General features: G+C 36.4%; 1 pseudogene; it reads left to right on the top strand.

Annotated features, from left to right (window-relative positions):
• The first annotated feature begins 16834 nt into the window (after positions 1–16834).
• On the top strand, positions 16835–18850 carry LOC143404076 (MAP/microtubule affinity-regulating kinase 3 pseudogene; annotated as a pseudogene).
• The last annotated feature ends 837 nt before the right edge of the window (positions 18851–19687 follow it).

Here is a 19687-nt window from a genome sequence, read left to right as displayed (position 1 = left end):
CTGGGACTACATATAGTTCAGTTTCAATACTTTTAAATAAAATAACATTTTTGTATATATATCTTTCTCTACTGAAAATCACAAGTAGGAAAAGGCTATTTATGTCTTATTTTCTGGAAAACTTTAATTTTTTATTGTGTTTTGTTAAATGCCCCCCTCTTCTAAATTCTTCATATTTCCTTCTTTCAGGATTGCCTTTACTATTTACTCATACAATGGCACATAGGCACTGATGGATGAAGAAATAAATACTATTTTCTAATCAACCATCTCTCAGCAGGAATGCGGCCATGACAACAGTGCTTGGAAGGAACAGTCCCCTTTATCAGCAAAGTAGCAGGACCTCTTTGGTCTTTATGGTGGCCCTATCCTAGAGGTATCATGTTTCAATTCCAAATTTCTCAGTTTTAAAATTGAAATCTGATTGTTTTGCTAGTTTTAAAATAAATATCACCAAGGCACTATGAATGTGTATAGGAAAGCGTGTATGTCTGCCTATGTGATGGAGAGATCCAGGACTTCCTTTTAACAATAACAACATAAAACCACTGCTGGTTGAACACCGAGCACTGTAGATGTTGACATAAATTATGATATTAATGTAATTTGCTAGAAATGACTTGGCAACAAGTTTGGGAGAAAGCACATTTTTAAGAAAAGCTAAGAATAAATATATCATTTTATACTCATCATTTTGGAATGTGTAGGAATTCAGAAAGTGAATAATTTATAGTCATCTTTCGTATGAAGAAGTAGAACAAAAATGGATTCTTTATGTTCCTTAATATGAGAGAAATAAGATAAAAATAATGTAGCTATTCTCTTCAGAAATACTTGTGCATTTAAGAATAACTAATATATTTTCTATCCAGTAGAGAGCAGTCAAAGTCCATGATGCTGGATTTATTAATCCAGGTCTCAGAGTTACAGGCTCTAGACTGTTAACACTGAACCATCTCATCAGGTCATAGCTGGGTAAGGATATGCTAGAAAATTGGCTCTGTGTACTGTCTTCTGTATGGTATTCCTGCTCATACCTGTAATTTATATTAAATGAGGTATTTATACATAAATTTATGTGAAAGCTTATTTGGACACAAAGGTATATGACCATCTTGTGCTCAATTACCATTCTTTAAGAAATCTGCAGACATACAAACTATGGTATTAGATGGAGTTGTTAATATAGTGATGAATGCAAAGCATGGCAGCAGGAAAGTTTCACTTCCATGGAAAAGAATAGCTTAAATGCCACAAGATAGGCAAGACTTATAACTACCAGTAGCTAATGTGTGACATGGGAATGTTAGCAAAATACAATAATTGTTGACTGATAGAAAAATCAAGGAAAAATTAAATTAGTAATAACTAAGAGAATATTGTCTAAAAGAATATATATGAAGGCACCAAACTCCAAATTGCATCTTCATGATCTTTTTTCTTTGTTTTAAATGGCAACAATATTTGTACGTATATATGTACTGTATGATATATATTTATATATGTATCTCTCTGTAAATCTTCATATCTATGTCTATATATAGTATGATAATCAAGTCAGGGTAAAAGCACTTCTATCTCCTCAAAAATAATAATTTTTGTGTACTGAGAACTTTAGTGCTTTTCTTTTTTCATAGATTGTTGTAGACAATAGCTACCCTATTATTCTACAGAAAACCAGAATTAATCTGTCCTTTGTCCCTCCCTTAACTTGTTTTAGTCCATAACCCGTCTCCCCTTTCTATTTTACATGAATCACTGTTCTACTCTGTTCTTTTATGAGATTAACTTTTTATTTTTCTCAAATGAGCGAGAACATGAGGCATTTGTCTTTCTGTGCTTATTTCACTTGACAAGATGAGCTTTAGTTCCACCATCTTGCTTCAAATGACAAGATTTTTTTCTTTTTATGTCCAATTAATATTCCACTGTTTATATATATATATATATATATATACATACATATAAATCTCACATAAATCTCACATTTTTTGGTAATTCAGCCATTGATGTACCACTGGGTTTGTTCCATATCTTGCAAATAGTGCTGCAGTGAACATGGGCATACAGGTATTTGTTTGATTAAATTATTTCATTTCATTTGGCTATATATCCAATTGTGGGCACTGGATCATATGAAAGATCTACCCTCAGTTTTTAAGGGACTCTCCATACTGTTCCATAGTGGCTATATTAATTTACATTTCTACCGATAGTAGATGGTAGAAAGTCAAAACTTCCCTTTGATTCACATCTTTGCTAGCACTTGTTATATTTAGTTTTTTTTAAATAGCCATTTTTTACTAAGGTGAAATAATATCTAATTGTTTTTTTTATCAGCAACATTTTTTTTGTGTCAGTTAAACGTAATAGTGGGGCTCAATAGAGCATATTCATAAATGCATATAACATAATTTGCTCCATTTTGTTCCCCAGCACTTCTCATTTCCCTCTTTTCCTCTCTTCCCATGGTTTCCTTTCTCTATTCAATTGGTTTTCCTTCTATTTATTTTTTTTAATTGGTGCATTATAAATACACATAAAAATGAGATTCATTGATATATTCATACATGCACATAACAGTTCGGTTGATTTCATTCCACAGTTCCTGCCCTTTCCTACTCCTCCTCCCTTCCTACTCAATCTCCTGCCTTTACTCTATTACTCCCCCTTCTATTTTCATGAGATCCCCTTGTTTTTATTCCTTCTTTCTTTCTAGCTTCTGCACACAAGAGAAAGCATTTGACCCTTGACTTTTTTGTGTCTGGCTTGTTTTAGTTAGCATGATGTTTTCCAGTTCCATCCATTTACCACAAATGACATAATTTCATTATTTTTTATAGCTGAGTAGAACTCCACTGTGAATATATTCTTTATCCATCCATCTGTTGATAGACAAGTAGGCTGGTTTCATAACTTGGCTTTTATGAATTGTGCTGCTATAACACTGGAATGCAGGTTTCACTATTGTGTGCTGATTTTAGCTCTTTTATATAAATATGAAGAAACGGGATAGCTGAGTCAATTGGAGATTCCATTCCTAGTTTTGTGAGGAATCTCATATTGATTTCTGCAGTGATTGTACTAATTTTCAGTCCCACCAACAGTGGATAAGTATTTCCTTTTCTCCTCATCCTCACCAGCATTTATCTTTATATATATTCTTGATGCTTACCATTCTAACTGGGGTGAAATACCAGTGTAATTTTGATTTGCATTTTCCTGATTATTATGGATTTTGAATATATGCTCACATATTTATTGACCATTTTCATTTTTTTGTTTTGAGAAATACTGTTTTAGTTCATTTCCCTACTTATTGTAGTTTTAATTTTAATTTCTCTGATAATTATTGATATTGAGCATTTTTTTATATATTTGTGGACCACTGATATGTTTAAAGAAATGTCTACACAGAGCTTTAATCAATTTTTATATAGAATTATTTGGCATGTTGAGTTTGAGTTCCTTATGTATTCTGTAAAATTAATTTCTCATCAGATATATAATTTACAAATATTTTCTCTCATTCTGTAGTTTCTTCCTTCACTGTTGATGGTTTCCTTTGCTGTGCATGAGCTTCTTAGTTTAATATGATCCCATTTGTATGTTTTTACTTTTACTGCCTGTGCTTTTGGAATTCTAGCCAAAAAATCATTGCTCATAGCAATGTCCTGAAATTTCCCCCCTATATTTTCCTATAGCAATTTTATGGTTTCAGGTCTTTCATTTAGGTTTTTGATCTATTTTATGTTGACTTTTGTGTAGGGCAGTAGAAGGGATCTATTTTCATTCTTCTGCATGTGTGTATTCAGTTTTGTTTTCTTTTGTTCTTTCAAAGTGCCAGAGGAGATTAAAATATGGAAAGCTATTATTAGTTATACAACCAGAGGACATATCTTCCTTTTTTTTAGATATCTATGTTTTTGATTCATATAGCATGGAATTTTTGAGGGCAGATCACTTCTTTTCTGGTACAGCATGTTATCAGAAAATGCTGTGTACTGCACAAATGAGAAACTATGATTAGTACATAGAAATAGGGCAAATCTGGTCCTAAGAACCAGGATCAGAATCAGTGGCAAAAAAAGGGGGATTTTGAGTGATTTTTAGCTCTTTATCACTCTAGAAATCTCCATTAGCTCTTAAACCTACTGTTTGATTTGGATAATGAATTTCCCTCTGATTTTATTTAAAATATTATGCATATGCAGCATCAAAACAACTCAGCTAGCCACTCTTTTCATTCTGACTGCTTCTCTAAGCTTTTTCTAGAGATAAATATGTATGAGGATAGAAGTGATGACAGAGTTCAATAGGCAAGACCGTGTTCTGAAACTCAAGTTGGAGATTAGATTTGGGGTTGGGGGAGATCACCCTATCTAAAAGGAGAACAAACACAAGGTTTTGATATGAGATAATTTGTTCTAGGCCAGGTGAGGGACCTGAGGAACTATTCTCAGATGAGGCCTGGAGCCAAAAGAAATTTAAAGGAGGCTGGGTAATAGGATTTGGTATATGAGAATATGTGCCATGATGAGGGGAAACTATGAAAAATGATTTCACATTTTCTGGTCTATAAAGGAAGCCATTTGTGGAAGAGAAAGGAAAATCCAATTATAAACATGTAGAGGTCTAAGTGGTCTTCTCTTATTTTAGATGGACATTCTTTAGATAGTTTTAAATGTGGGTTGAAATTTAGGTCAGAGATTATAGTTGGAGGCACATATTTAAATATAGTTGAAAGGTAACACTCTTTGTCTTTATCTTCTTTCCTACAACCATATTTCCAATTCTTTGTTCCTTTGACAAAAAACAATGTGGGTTGGGATTTTTGCCATTACTTTTAGTTCAAACTATTGCAGCATCTTAACATTAATGATGCATCTCTTTCCTAAGACTTGTGCACCTGGACAGGCATATGGCCGCAGATGATTCAAGGAGGCATAGGCTGTAGTATTATTTCTGCCCCTAGAAGTTTCTTCAAAACCTCATGGCAAGTTTGACTGATTCTAGAAATTTGAGGGCAAATTACCTGGAAAAAAGAAAGGAAAAAAAAACATATCAAAATAAATATTTTTTTGTACATTGTATGGGAAAAGCAACCACATAAATAAAATATTTTATGATTTTTTTAGCAGGAATGTATGCTGTCATCCAGAATATATTTAATATTTTCTGGGAGTCTATATATAAATGATAAAAACCGTTTGTTTATTTTTTCCAGAAAATATTTGATGACCTTTATTTTGATCTCTAGGAAAAGAATGGTAGGGAAATCATGGAAAATAAATAGATAAAAATCCAAATATACAGCAAAATACATACTAACCAATAAATTTAAGGTGATTTTTAGGTAGAGTTATGAGTACGGAACATAACACGTAAGGCGGAGTAACATAATAGAGGGTTTCAGGATGTTGGGTTTAAGTTGGAAGGGGTAGTCAATAGATGAGTGAATTTAAATTGAGAGCTGAAAGACAAGAATGTACTAGCAATGTGAGGACATGGTGTCAGCATTCCAGGGAGAGAGAAAAGAAAGTGCTAAGACTCCGAGGTAGAGACAAATTTGGCAATTCAAGGAGCATAAAGAAGGACAATGTGACTAAAGTTTAGAAGGAGGAAGAAAAAGGATGGAGATGTGGTTGGAGAAGTAGCTGGAGAAAGGTCAGATAGGAACTTGTGGGCTAAGAAAGCCATGATTATATTCCCAATGCAGTGGGAATTTATGTAGAAGAGTAAGATATTATGGTAATTCTCATTAATTACCCTTTTAGCAATAATGTTGTTTTCAGCATGCATGAATCTGTTTCCATTTGAAAAAGTTAAACAGCTTTTATGTTCTAAGATTTTTGTGTTAGTGTATCCTAACATATGGTCAAAAATATATACACTCTAGTGTATTAAAAATATGCAGGAAATATAATAGGTTCACATTGTTCCTCATAGTTAATACAAGCTTGTGCTTCACTGCATGTTTTGTTGACCTAGTGAGGCTGTGAGGGAGATTGTTCACCTTTGCCAGGCAGAGCCATAACATAAAGACAGAGACAGGTCAACATAAACATGGTTTCATGGAGTGATGTGTTCTTGACTAATCTCTGTCACACATCCAAAGTCATAAAATGGGTGTTTTAAAAACTATGACCTGCACCCAAATGTGAATTAAAATATGCTTTTAAAACTGGCACTGGAAACCTGTAGGACTATTTTAAGTGTTGGGAAAATAGTTCAGTATTTTCATTTGATCTCCCTTCAGTTAAATGGACTCTAAAATGATTTCCACAAATGATTTGGCAGGGCCTTCTATTTAACAATCAAAAACATTCTGCTCATAGCAAAATAGTTTTTCCTTCTATGTTGGATTGGAGCTGACATCTTCCAATTTGAATTTTGGGACTAATGCTTTTCCATTCAAAAAACAAACGCTATGTGCTGAGACTGTATTCTGTTTGGAAGCATAGAGGATTTTGCATGTTTGGGGCTATGATGGGGGCATATGGGGTTCTTGATTCTTGAAGGTTCTACTCCAAAGCCTCTTTGAACAGGAAGGTGTTTGAGTGGGAAAACTGATCTTCTCAGAGACAGGAAATTATGCGGCTCAAATCTCAGGAGCTGTGTTTCTGGAGGTTCCCTGCTTGAACCTGAGGTGAAAGGATTAAAAGAAAAAAATGACCATGTTCTAGCATCTTACTCTATTCCCAGAAATTTACTCTAAATGGAACTCTGACCATTGAGAGTACAATTAGTCAAGAAATACTTTTTAAGTAATGCTTCTTAAACTTGATCTTCTAAATTAGTTTTGTTTTATATATATTTGTACATGTATATTTTCATACATATGCATATGTATAGTCAATTCCTGTTATTTGTGATAGTTACGTTCTATAAAATTGCCAGAAACACTGGATTAGTGAATGTTGAACCATTGTGCTGGGGACGAACACAGGATTAGGTTCTAAGGGGTTTCTGATTAAGATGTGTTCATCAAATGATCAGTACCAGACCTTGTTTTACATGCTTTTCTGTTTAGATAGCATATTCAATGTTTATTAGTGATTCATTATTACTGAATTCAGAGCCAGAAGCATTAAATTCATAATTGAATGAAACATGTCTGGCACATGTAGTTCTCTCTAAGGAACTTCACAGCCTTCTTGCCCCTAGGAACTGTACCTAGCACTTCAGAACTATTTTTGGAGACTATTTTAAAAAGCAGAATCACCAAAAAGAGTCCCCAATGAACAAAAAAGGTGGCACTAAAAAGACCATGATAAAGGACACTTATTTACACCAGGAGGGCTAAAATGAGAAGGCAAAGCATGGTATTGTTCAACATTTGCTGGAAACACACCTGTGGGGAGAGACAATTTTTTTGACTCTGCACATGTCTATAAATGATGGTGTAAGTCCTCCTCATATTGCTTTTCCAGTTAAATTATATATTAGGGAGTAGGCAAATTCACAAATACTGATTCTAGGAGTAGTGAGGATTGATTGTGTATACAAAGACATATACATAAAAATATAAGTTTCACTATTGTATTCAGTTTACCATTAGTTCTAGTAGGAAAAAATACTCATTTTTTGCTTTCTCTGAATTATTTTCTAAGAGTGATATAATGAGAAAGATTGTTGTAAAAGTATATTCTGAATACTTTTTTATTTTTTGCTTTGAAACTGACATTTTATTCTTTATAATCAAAGTGAAAAGCATCAAATGATCTATGCAAGAATAGTCAGAAAGTGTCAGTTCCCATCTGCAAATGTACAAAGCAAGCCATTCTTCCCCTCCCCCCACCCCCGATAACCTGGGAGAGTAATTCAGAAATATATCAAGTAGATTTTCCAGCAGAAAATGGGAACATATTGATTTTCAATCCCATTCATACAATTGAAATATAACACCATTGAAGACAGCTTGTTTTTTAACTTAGTGGTTATTTTCCCTCTTAAAATAGGAATATGATTTCATTCTCTATAAATCAATAAAAACTTGAGTTGTTTTTTTTAAAAAATGTTTTTTATAAAGGAAATTACATCATAATAGTAGTCTTCAGATAAATAAGAACTACCCATTCCCTAATGTCAGCATATAAACCACAAATTGAATATCAAGATCTTAAATTGTTATTTTCATTTAATTTAAGTTATGGGGAAAGTTCAGAATGATCCAACACCCCTCACAAAAAATAATAATAATAAAAATAAACCCAGAAAATGATATGCTTAATTATGTTTTATCAGTATAACTCATGAGAAAATTCTTAGGTAGAAATAAATTTGTAGAAATGTGATTTTTGACATGAATATTTGTAAATTAACATCAACAAAAGAGCATAATGGCAAAATATAGATCATGTTACCTGGGAATGGCTGTAACCTTGTGGGACCACCTGAGTAGTGCCAGCAGATGAAGCATGGTGGGCGTGCTGAAAAGAAAGCTGGGTTGACTGTCAGGGTCCTGGATTCCAGGCCCACTGTGCTGCTGATGAGTCATATATATTTAGATTAAACATGTTGCTCTCAGGTTTGGGGCACTTGGTTTGAAGACTCAAAAATAAAATGTAAAATTCAGCTAAGATGATTGTCAATCTTTCTCAGCCCTAAAGTTTTCTGAGGCTACAGCACAAAACACCTATACTAGGCATCCATTTATTTGAATTTCAGAATATTTCACAAGAGTTGATTGTGAGCAGAAAAGACTAACAGGGTAATCCTAAAACAAACAACTATAACTGTGACAACCATATAATTATCACAGTATGGAGTATTTTGAGAATAAAAGGGGATCCTAAAATAATTAAACATATTAGCTTTATATTAATTGACAAATTGTGTTATATTGGTGAATCTATATAGTAATTCTTTAAAAAATTGTGATGAAAACAAATTTTTAAATAATTTTTATGCATGAAGGCAATGCAAAATAATTTTCATATAGCTTGTCTTAATTTTAAAAATAACAAAGTAGAAAATTTATTCTTGGTCCGTATTGAAGAACTTGAATCATTTTTAAAAAATCATATTCCTCTTTAACACTGTGTCACTGGTATTTTTCCAAAGAATATATTTCTTATTGCAGTATGGCATTATTATTATTAGTTTTCCATGAAATTATGTTCAGTATTATTTTTCTAAAAATATTTGACTCTGCTCTAGATAGTCTTAATGGAGAAAATATTTTCTCTGTAGATGTTGGTTACCTGGAAAGTTCAGGGCACATTCTTGCTAATTAAAAAACACTTTCATTTGTAATTTTTAAAACTAAAATTTGAAAATAGTCCAGTCCAAATATTTTCATTGGTACTGATTTTTTAAATTTTAAATGTTTACTGAGCAACTTTGACAAATATTCTTATAAGAAAAATAAATTGGTTATTATTTATATTCCTTTTAACTTTTGCCAAATTTAGATGCTACAAAATTATAAAAGTATGCATGCGTCCAGTTGAATATAGAAATTGTATTTTAATGACTCCTCTTTCATGCCAAGATACTTCAAAGAGAACTATAAAATTTCAGATTTTTGTAAACTTTGAGTTGTCATGATATATTTGCTGCAGTTCGTCCAATGTTTTTGTAGGGATAAATGTTGATGTCTTCCCCACTGAAAACTCAATTCTCAACAAATGCAGTAGATTGAAAGCTTTAACTGCTATATTTTAATACTCCTCTATAATTTGATTAAATTAATGCATAATAATAAATAATTTGATTAAAGATTTTCAACTAATTTTGAAACCAATGTATTAGAAATATAAAGGACTCATTTATGAGATATTTCATCTGAGTTATAGGATAATTATGCTGATTTCCAAGATAATTCTTCAGTCTGATTGATGACAAGTAACATTGAGTGGAAGTGATTCTTTGCCACTCTGAAGAAATTATTTTAAATTCACCAACTGCTTTGTCACAAAATTTTGAGACACACTCTTTGCAAATATACTAAAAACTGTGAATTTTGACAACTGGAACTTCTATTTAGATAGGATATTTCAACTTGTTTGATCACAATTGTGAATTATGTGTGTACTGCAATTAACTCCAAATATATTTCTGCCATTTTTACAAAAGAGTATTCTTCACCAAAAGTGTCCACAAAGTTACCTATTTTCAATGGAACTGGTGGCTTCTATCTATTCTGTCAAGTCCACTGGTCATACTCTGTCCTCCTCCTGCTTGAGTGTTCAAGTGTTTGAACACAACTGAACAACCTGTCCACTTTCACATCTTACTACCTGTGCAAATTATGAAAACCTTATATTCCTCAGCATGTTCATTTGCAAAATAAAGACAACACTAATTTTTTGCTCAGATGTTGTGAGAATTAAAGAGGATAACCACACTAATATTCTTTCAGAAATGATTTTGCTTATACTCTTGCCTCTCCAAAATCTATTTTATGAAAAGTAGAAGGCATATGTTTTTTAAAGTGTGTATCATGTCAGAACCACACTCCATCCCCCATTGCGTCATTTACTTACCCCAAGAATGAAATATCTGGCCCCATTTCAGACTGTGGTCTCCTTCATTCCTTATGCTCCCATCACACTGATCTTTTTCTGCTAGGAATGTTTGCATTTTTTTGCTGTATAACACACTTCTCCAAAATTTAGGGATTTAAAACAAAAATTTATCTTATGTTTGCAAGTTGGGATTTCCAGTAGAGCTTGGCTAAATGCTCCTTTTGTTGTATATGGCATATTCAAATGGCCTCTGCACTGGGGGCTCCAAAGTACCTTTTATGTTCAGGTCCCCCAGTGGATTGGCAGAAGGACTGTAGTCACTGGGGCTTCTCTTTACTTGTGTCTCCCATATTCTCAGGCCCTCTTCTTATGGTCTCTCCAGAAGGAGTAATGAAGGTTATATGTTAGAAAACCAAGTAGAAACTGCCAGTCCTCTGAGAGATTAACCTGGAACTGGCCCAGCCTCACCTCTAATATACTTTATTGGTCAAAGCAGTTGCAAGCCCATTTAGACTAAAGGGGAGGGTAAACAGATATCACCTCACAATGGGAATAAGGTCTAACAATTTGCCACCTTCTTTAATTTACCATAGAAGTATTCCAAGATCATTCATTCCTGCTAAGTACCTTTCAGACTTGTCCCTGCCTCCAGGACTCATGACCCCCAATTTTTCCGTGGCTGAATTCTCCAAATCTCAGTTCAATAATCACCTCCTCATTACAGAAAAAATTTTCTAACTTCCATGTCTAACTGTACTTCCCCTCAACATTACATGTAATATATAATCTGTTTTCTTTTCTTCTGAAAATACCTTATGATCTGCTGCCTTCCACTGGAACATCAACCTCGTAAGAGCAGAAACTCTGTATTGCCAACCCTGTGGTTCTAGAGCCCAGAATGGTGCTTGACAGAATTTGTTCTGTAAAACTTTTCTGAGTGAATAAATTATTTATGAATATGTAATCTGTCTATAGAAACAAAGAAATGTATAATTATCTTAAATATAGTTTTGTTATTATAGTGTATGCAAATTTTCTGAGTATAAGATGCTTATATATACCCATATTATATATGACATTCTTTTTATTTAAATCTATTTCCTATTGATTAAAGATAAAATGGACATAATAGGTGGGAAGCTAATATTTTTACAGTTATATAATGGTACATTTTTCTCTATTAACATATTGACATGAGATGGCTAGGATTGTGGCTCAGTGGTAGAGTGCTTGCTTGGCACTTGTGAGGCAGTGGGTTTGATCCTCAGCACCACATAAAAATAAATAATAAAATAAATTTATTAAAAAATATTGACAGGAATTTATTTGGATGACGCTTGTGTTCAAAATTACTTCTTGCTTGGAAGGAAAGGAAGAGCTTTTGGGAAAATTATACAAATTTTAAGTGTCTTTTCAGAAGTAATGCTATAAATTTTAAAGTGTCTTAAAATTAATGTTACCTATACATACTGGTTTTCAAATTTTTCCTTGCTGTGTTAAAGAATACTTACTAGTATCAGGGAAAAAATAAGTTATTTAGTACAATAAGTAGTTCTAAAAAAGCAGTATGTACTAAATAAAAGACATGGGAAATGTGGCTTCATGTTTCTTCAATATTAACAAGCATCTGATGTTTTCTGAGAAAATAAATTTAGATTTTACAGAAACAATAAAATGCCGGGAAGGTGTTTTGAATTGCTTATTTTGTTATGCATTTGATTTCACCTTCCTTTTTTACACCCAACACATTCAAAATTTTATAAACAACCAAGTAATAACTTTAAGTTTATAAATAGGAATGTATTCAAGACCAAAGACTAGTGAGCAGAGGATAAATCATCTTTTATTTTATAATATAGCCAAAGCTGTGGCAAATCACTAATCTTTTGTTAAAGAAATGAACTTTTTTTTTTTTTTTTAATGATTCCTCTAGAGGCTATTACAGCTCTTATTTAACACTTATTCAATTTAAATGCTAATAATACACTGCCTTGCAAATGAGACTCTTAAACTTAGTTCAACTTACTAGATATTAATTTAGTTGAATAATTATTTACTACATCATTTTGTTCACAGTGTTTTCTTTCACAGGTTTATGCTGGCTTATTAAAGTGAGATACTGAACCAGCCTTGATTGGAATCATATGCACAATTACATTAATGTATTTGAAGCTTTAATTAACTCTTACCCTCTAATTTTGTGAATTTTTCTGATTCATATCATTTTTATTTTGACCTTCTCATTCAGCTCTTTTTCTTCCTTTATCTCCCCTTTTTACTTGGTTGATAACTTGTCTTTTTGAGTAAGTTATCTTAATGTTTAACTTTAGAGTTAACATTAAACCTTCCATTTTTGGTGAGTCGGTCAGACAGATTTGAAATATGACATAAAACATTCCCCAAAAAGAGATGAGCTCGTTAGTGTCATTCAAGTACATGCTAGACATATAGTCAGGCAACAGTTTCTTTTGGCTTAATGAGAAAAACAACCTGGCACTTGGTTTTAAGTAAAGTAAAATTTGCAGGATAACATCTCCATAAATGCTGTACTAGTTGGCTGAGGAAAATATAACATGTGTTAAACCATTTCTGTTTTTAGATCCAGGTTAGCAAAATGTTTTTGCAGCTAGACATAAATGGGCTCCATTTTTTCTATAATTAATTTGCTTGCACATTATAAAATTATTGAAACTAATAGTCATTTCTAGTGAAATCATAACTTTAATAGAAAGTGTGACCACAATTGTGCAAAATTCTTATTGCCTGGGAAAGAGGAAAGAAAGAACTAATATTTTGAGCACATACTATGAACAAACACTGAGATAAATAATTTCTAACACATCAATAATATTATTTTATTTACTACAACATTGGAATTAGCAGTTCATAGTTCACATAAAGAAATGTCAAGTAACTTGCCTAAACCCCAGAAGTGGGAATTAGCCAAGGGAAATCTTAAGCTTTTGTCTCCTCAGTTCTGAAGTTGGGGAATTTTCTTATAAAACCAGATACTTCCTATTTACTTTATATATGATGCACTGTTTTATTATATTGTGCATGAGTGTTCATGCAATTACTTATCATGGATTATATCAGAAATTCAGGTGAGTTTCATGTAAGAATAAATTACATGATTTTTTTAAAGAGAAGAGAGAATTTTTTAATATTTAATTTTCAGTTTTCGGTGGACACAACATCTTTATTTTATTTTATGTGGTGCTGAGGATTGAACCCAGTGCCCCATGCATGCCAGGCAAGCACGTTACCGCTTGAGCCACATCCCCAGCCCATGAATTTTTTAATGCAGGTATGATAGTGTTCTTCAAAGTTATGTCTATAGTGCTCAGAAATTAAGGGCAATTTTACAATGGTACTAAAAAAAAAACTGTAAAAATGATATTAAATTGCAGAGAAACAATTATCAATTTGCATGTTGTAGTATTGTACAGACAACCTGAAATTAGTTTTTAAGCTGAAGGAAACTATTTCTCTTAATTTAGAAAATAACATAGCTCATGTCTAAGTAGCATTTGCTAAATCATGAGTTTAGGCAAGATGATTTAAGAAAAGTGTATAATTCTGCAATTAGTGAGGCCAGATCACTTACAAAAAAAGATTCTTCTAGCTAAAGCTGAGTTCTTTTAAGTACTGGGTCAGCCAGGTCTTGGACAGACTTTTCTGCTCTTGAGTTAATTGATATGAGGTAATTGATTTCCTAGCCAGAAGCCAAGATTATTTCCAAGATAGAACAAAGGCTTATGGTCTCTTTCAAACTAATTTAAATCAGGGTTATAACTTTCCAGTGCACTAAAGATTGCAAGCTTTGTGTTTTTATGCTAGGTCTGTAACTATCCTCATACATATACCTAAAATACCCACATCTTTCCCGTATCTAAGTATCATCATCTCTAAAACACTACATTTCTCTAAGCAACATCTTTCTGATCTTTAAAACTATTGAATGTAAAATTGCTGAGGAAGCCATTTGGGATAATTGCATAAAAATGAAAAATAGGGAGGAGAAGAGGAGAGAGGGGGAGGAGAGAAGGGGAGAATGTAACAGGTATGTGTCAAGAGATTTAAATATGAAACTAGGGATTTTTCTATCAAAACAAGGATTTACATATTACACAAAAATGTTATCTTTCTATGAATTTCGAATATTTTGCTGTTTTTAGCAGCCATCATCAGAATATAAGCTAATTGGATTACGTGGCTTAAAATTCATTAAAAATATTGGGAGCAGGAGGTAGACTCAAATGATACCTGTCTACTAATTGCAAATAGTATGTATTTTGAATTTGTTGTAGCATCTTGATATGGTTGAAAGCTCAGTCCAATAAGGAGGACACGGTTTTGAGAAAAAAGAAAACAAAGGCTTATTGCTTTGCTAACAAAGGAGAAACACAGGAGACTTCTGTCCCAAAGGCTGTGATTCTGCCTATCAGGGGGCTTATAAAGAGGTGATTCAAAGGCTACATTCTACATGTTCTCTGTCTGGGGTTGTAATTCACTTGTTAATTTGGGAGAATCATTTCTGAGATCTTCTGGTACCATCCCCAAAGTCTGGATTACTTCCTTCCTTTGGTGGGTGTGAACTCTAAGAGAGAGAAATCTGCCTGAAATGGGGAAAAAAATAATCCTGTTCCCCCTGAAATTAGGGAGGAGCAATGAGAGAAGAAGAGAAAAAACATATCTACTTAAAAAATGAGTTACAAGGGCAGAGCAGCAAGAGCTCTATTCAAAACACAAGGTGGACCACTGTTACATTGACACCAGTTGTGTGTAGCACTATTAGAATATAATGTGTGAAAGCATTCAATATGGACAAGAAGACTGCTATTAACAAGGAATTGCTGCATTGATGTGCATGTGCCCATACACACACACACACACACACACACACACACACACACAGACTCTTCTGGTAATTAAGAATACAAAGCAATGGTAAACCATTTATTCCACAAGTATTTGATGAGTACAAACCATATGCCAGGCCCATTTTTGAATATTTTGTATTTGTTCAAAAAATGACTTAATTTCCAAAAATCATACCATAGGGTAAGATATAAAATTTCAGCAGATGGAGTGCGGCTGCACTTGAAATTGCATCCGGGTTTATTTTGAGAATGACTTGTAAGTCTTAAGTGGCCACATGTGTGATGCATTTAATTTTGTCGCTTTACTGTTATTAAAAAGCTTGCATGTTCAATACCGGAAGTAAGTTAATAATCTCCTTGAAAGATACAGGTATTTGGCAGAAATGCAAGACAACTTTTACAAAGAAGAGAGGTTAAACTAGTATTTGCATATTGTGGCCCCTACAATGATTGAATAAAGGAGGTTTGAAGACTTTTGAAAGACACTAGGGAAAAAAAGCAAATGAGCAATACATAGAGCCTGGGTCCCTGACCTATTACCAAAAACCTTGGGCCTTGTCCCTGATGGCCATGCAATAATGAGGAGAAAGTTTTGAGATCGAGGCAAAAGGAGGTTTATTGCTTTGCCAGCAAAGGGGAAACACAGGGGACTCCTGTGCCAGAAGATTTGATTCTGCCCATCAGGGAAAACAGAGGGTTTTTAAGGACACTCTTCAAAGGCTCCACTCCAGGTGTGCCCTGACCAGGGGTTCCCAGGTGCATGCTGATGGTGTGTTATGATTAGCTAGTTTATCTGGGAGATCATCACTTCCTAGTTCTTCTGGTGTCTTCTCCTTCCTGTGGAGAACAGATCACTCAAGGTAATCTTGTTCCCTGCCCCCAGGTTAGGGAGGGAGACAGGGAGAAGGGGAAAAGAAAAACATCTCCCTTTTAAAAGAAGCAGCCAGGGTTATATTCAAAAGGTGAAGTGGACCACTCTTACAACCCCAGTGCTTCCACCAATCAACTTCACCATCCAAATTGAATTGTTAAGTGTGTTTATGTCCAGCTGAATATTTCTGGAAAAAAAATTAGTTTTCTTTTTCATCAGGTCTTGACCCCCAAACTGTCAAGTTCCTTAGACAGAGTAAGCGCCTGGGTCCTTGATCCACTTAGGGTGCATATGACCACTCTTTATGCAGTCAGTACCTTTATGACTGCATTGATTGCCTAGGAGACAATAGAATGAGAATCCTAGAAATGAGTGGACCTAGAACCACTCCTCATTTGCCTTTTGGCCTTCGATGTTCCCAGAGCGAGTTGTTGAACTGGGCACGATATTTGTTGGTAAAAGGCAGTTGTGGCTATTTTTTTCTCCAACCCATCTCCAACTCTCTCCTTGTTCCCCACCCCCCCCCGCCCCCGTCCTTGCCTAGCCCTCACCAATCCTAAACTTTCCAGTGACACCGAGACCCATCGATCATCAACTTGGGTCAAACCATGCACCCCTCGCATGGAGCTAGACGGGCAGAAGACACCTCCCAAACCGGGCACTCTGGAGCACAGCGCCCCAAATCCACAGCTTCCTCTGCAGGTAAACAGACTCGCATTGGAGAGTATAGACTACTGAAAACCCTCGGCAAGGGGACCTTCGCCAAAGTCATGCTGGCCCGTCACGTCCTCACAGGTCAAGAAGTGGCAATCAAGATCATCGATAAGAGACATCTGAAGCCACAGGTCCTCCAAATGATGTACAGAGAGGTGAGAATCCTCAAGATGTTAGACCACCCACACATCCTGAAGCTCTATGAAGCTCTGGACTGCGAAAAAGCACTCTGTTTGGTCCTGGAGTACGCCAGTGGAGGGGGAGTTTTGGACTATCTGGCCAACAAAGGAAGACTGCAGGAAGAGGAGGCAAGATCTATATTCCGGCAGATCGTGTCTGCAGTCCAATATTGTCACCAAAAGCAGGTCGCCCACCGAGACCTGAAGGCGGACAATCTGCTATTAGACGCAGAGATGAACATCAAGCTAGCCGATTTTGGACTCAGCAACCAGTTTACACTTGGGTGTAAACTCAACACGTTTTGCGGCAGTCCGCCCTACGCAGCTCCAGAGCTCTTCCAGCACATAGAGTACGAGGGGCCCGAAGTCGATGTGTGGAGTCTTGGCGTGGTTCTGTACACCCTAGTCACCGGGTCGCTTCCTTTTGTGGGGGCCAATGTGAGAGAACTTAGAGACAGAGTGCTGCAAGGTAGATACCAAATCCCTCTGTACATGTCAACAGAGTGTGAAAATCTGCTGAAACGCTTCCTGGTGCTCAATCCAACTAAGAGAAGCTCCCTGGCTGAAATTATGGGAGACAGGTGGATCAACAGAGGCCTTGATGTCCTCCAACCCTTTGTTGGTCCAGAGGTGGCCATCTCCCACAGAAACATCTCGTCGGCTAAGCTGCAGCCAAGCAGGGTCCTCAGAAAGAGCACCAGCTGGCCTCCTCACCGCAAAGTGCAGCGAAGCGTTTCCACTCAGAAGCAGACACGGTCCCTGGACCATGCTGGAACTGGGCCATATCTGACCAGCACTGCCCAGAGTCACCTCAGAGAACATCAAATGGCCTCCCAGAAATCCGGCGGCAGTGCTGTGGGAGGAAAGGGAATTTCTCCAGCCAGGCCCCTACCTGGGATCACCACCAGTCCCAAGGAGCTGGAGACTCCTGAATTCAAGAAAATGCCTGCTGCCTACAAGAGCAGCACACCATCTGGAGGGCGGACACTGTGGAGTAAGTACATTTGCCGCAAAACAACGAAAGCAGACACACGTTCAGTGAGCCGGAATGGGCAGAACAACAGCACCTGCCCTGCCCAGAGCCCTCCAGTGACTTCAACCCACAGTGTCCCAAGTACCTCCACCCGGGGCTGCACCTGCTTCCCCAGAGCCAGTGCCCTTCGTCGAATGTTCCACCGCCAGCCCCGGGAATCCCAAACTGCAACACACGAAGGTCCTCTTGCCTCACCCAGCTGCGTCCATCCAGCTGAAGCATTGCCCCAGACTCAAAGAAGAGGCACCACTGGTGTTTTTCCGAAGTTTACATCGAAAATCACAAGGAGGCCTCCAACTGAGTCTGGGAAGACCCCGAGATACAAGTCATCATGTTCAAGTCATCACGTCACTGCTGAGCAGAGAAAGGACAACCAACAAGCAAAGCCTCGCTCCCTGCACTTCACCTGGAGCATGAAAATCACTAGTGCCATGGACCCCAGTGACATCATGAGGGAAATCCGAAAGGTGCTAGATGCCAACAGCTGCCAATACATGCACAAGACGCCCTTTCTGCTCTTCTGCATCCATGGAGATGGGTACACCGAGAAACTGCTGCAGTGGGAGATCGAGGTATGTAAACTTCCCAGACTGGCTTTGAACGGGGTCCGCATCAAGCCCCGATCAGGGAAATCGAAGGCTTTTAAAATCATGGCTTCAAAAATTGCCAGTGAGCTCCAACTGGAAGCCAGTCATTAGGATATACATTAACAGCAACTTGAAGTGTTTTCCTCAACACTGATGGACATATAGAATAACATCTAGGCAGTTGTTGGGAGCAGTGACTAAATTAGGGGGTTCTTTAATTGTCCCGGGAGGTGATGCCCCTCCTGGGAATTCTTGATGCAAGGCGCTGGTCAAGACTGCCCAGTTTCTTGGGTGAAGACCTGTTCCACCTGTACCACCCAGGGAGCTATTCAGTTCTTGAGCTTGTGGTTCAGGTGGCAGGGCTCAGCGGTGGAACGTTATGGGCACAAGCTGCCACTCATAATTGGACTGGTCATACATATGACCTTGGTTTTGATGGCTTTGCACAAATTTTCTCACAAAAACACCTTTTAAGTATGAAACTTAAATAACAAACGTGTTGAGCTGGCTCCTGACCGTTGCACTCTACCAGAGTGTAATCGACACCCAGTTCCAGCTCTTTCACCCCTTGGATTTCTGACTTTTCTCATCCCCCATGGCCTCTCATCTGGTTTCCTCAATTAACCACCCTGCAGGTGGCAGCAGATGGAACCCAAACAGGCTATCACACTGTGGAGTGCAATGACCACAAGCCTTCTCAGTGTGATCAATGAAAGGGGTTTGGGGAGAAAGTTTGTGCAAAGCAAGCAAAACAGGGTCATAAATAGGGGCAACCTGATTATGATGACCAGCTTGCTTTGATAAACTTCTAACTCCCACACCTGGCATCCAAACCTCATGGTCAAGAAGTGAAGGACTCCATGAGTGTCACAGAACCTCTGTTTCAACAGATCGTTCCCATAGCAACTGGGAAGTCTCAAGGGGCGCTTTCCCACTGAGAGTTCCCAA

The sequence above is a fragment of the Callospermophilus lateralis genome, chromosome 7, assembly GCF_048772815.1.
Source record: "Callospermophilus lateralis isolate mCalLat2 chromosome 7, mCalLat2.hap1, whole genome shotgun sequence".
NCBI classification, from domain to species: Eukaryota; Metazoa; Chordata; class Mammalia; order Rodentia; family Sciuridae; genus Callospermophilus; species Callospermophilus lateralis.
This window is presented reverse-complemented; position numbering and strand designations above follow the sequence as displayed.